Here is a 2,029-nt window from a genome sequence, read left to right as displayed (position 1 = left end):
TATAATCAACTGAATTATGACTGACGTTAATTGAAATTACTTTTGAATATGTAATTAAGATTTAAACAACTTGTTTACGAGATCGATAAAATGGATCTTTGAATATTACCAACCGAGTAAATGAATCCTTATACAAGGTATGTCTCGTTTTGTTGAACTATTGTCAAAATTGACTTTTTGAAACGATCTTGGATAACTTTTGTATGTCGATCTCGAGCATTAGGATTGTGATACAATATGACCTGACCTAGCTTGATAGACATTTATTGACCAACATATGTTCTCTAGGTTGAGATCTATGATTATTTGATATTCCGAGTTTCGGTCACATTACGATGAACAACTTTATGTGCTGCTAAGGTGAGTTTCATTTGCTCCCCTTTTAATTGCTTTTGCAATATATATTTTTGGGCTGAGAATACATACACTTTATTTTAAACACAATGGATACAAGTACATACTAAATTCTACACCGAGTTTGAACCGAAAATCCATTAGCTTTGGTAACTAGTAACTGCCGGTTATAAAAACTGGTGGGCGCGAATAGTGGTATATGGATCCATAGGGCTTGACATCCCCGTCTGTTCCAGGTATAGAAACCCTAGCCTGAACTATAAAGCGAACGTATGCTATTTGAGTTTAGTACACGTTGGTTTGCGTGTATTGTACATGTTGGTTGCATGTATGTTAGAACATGGGTACTTATTATAACGTTAAAGTTTAGTTACCAGGGTGCTCAATCTTGTAGAATAATTTGATAAACGTTTCTAGATGAAACAACTGAAATCTTGTGATCCATCTTTATATACATATTATGCGCAACAATAAAACTATGAACTCACCAACCTTTGTGTTGACACTTGTTAGCATGTTTATTCTCAGGTTCCCTAGAAGTCTTTCGCTGTTTGCTTACATGTTATACAAGCTATGTGCATGGTGTCTTGCATGCTTTATTCAAGAAAACGTTGCATTCACAAAACCATCACCATGTATCTATTTGACTGTATTGTCAACGGAAGTATTAATGTAAACTATTATTTACGGTGATTGTCTATATGTAGAAATCATCAGATGTCGAAAACCTTTGATATAAATATTCATTTATGGTGTGCCTTTTCAAAAGAATGCAATGTTTACAAAACGTATCATATAGAGGTCAAATACCTCACAATGAAATCAATGAATGACGTGTTCGTCCATAAGGATTTGGAGCGATCGTCACAGTTGGTATCAGAGCGTTGGTCATAGTGAACCAGGTCTTGCATGAGTGTGTCTAACTGATAGTTGTTAGGATGCATTAGTAAGTCTGGACTTCGACTATGTCTGCATGTCAAAAGTTTTGCTTATCATTTCTTATCGAAAATTACCTGTCTATCATCTCTAGTCTAAACACGTGTTACTGCATTGATTGCATGAATAGTGTATAGACGAATCATATCCTATCATATCTACTACAGTGGATCTTATTTGGCATTTTTCGAAATTCCCTCCGTGAATTACGGAATCTTTTTACTATATATACGTATGCTAGAAGACGAAGGTATCATCCAGTATTCAACCCTCAATTCATATCGAGAATCATTTCATAACTTTCAGTGATCGCGTAAGATGGCCTCTTCGAATAGACCAAGTCTCTCCAGCTCCAAAGATAGCGTGACGGGACCACACCGACCGATCAACTACCGTTATTTCTTTAGAAAATGGGGATTGGTTCGCGAAATACTTACCCTATGGAGAAATGAAGAAGGTACTCCATACCACGAGCCGAACTTGCCGCCTAATTTCGGAGTACTCGATCCGCTTACCGGCGAACCTGTTCGCAACACCGTTTTCACTCTTTTCGCCAGGATTTTCCGCCTCGAAGGTCGACTCGATGTAGTTAAAGATAGTATTCATCCTTTACTTCCGAATCCTAACCAGATAGGATTATTAGAAGAAGTTAGAAGACTTCGAACTAAATATCAAGAATTGACAAATCTTACGGAAGAATGGGTAGAACTAATTCATAAACTCGAGCGTAAAGTAGAAA

This window comes from Rutidosis leptorrhynchoides, chromosome 2 (assembly GCF_046630445.1).
Source record: "Rutidosis leptorrhynchoides isolate AG116_Rl617_1_P2 chromosome 2, CSIRO_AGI_Rlap_v1, whole genome shotgun sequence".
In the NCBI taxonomy this organism is placed as follows: Eukaryota; Viridiplantae; Streptophyta; class Magnoliopsida; order Asterales; family Asteraceae; genus Rutidosis; species Rutidosis leptorrhynchoides.
This window is presented reverse-complemented; position numbering follows the sequence as displayed.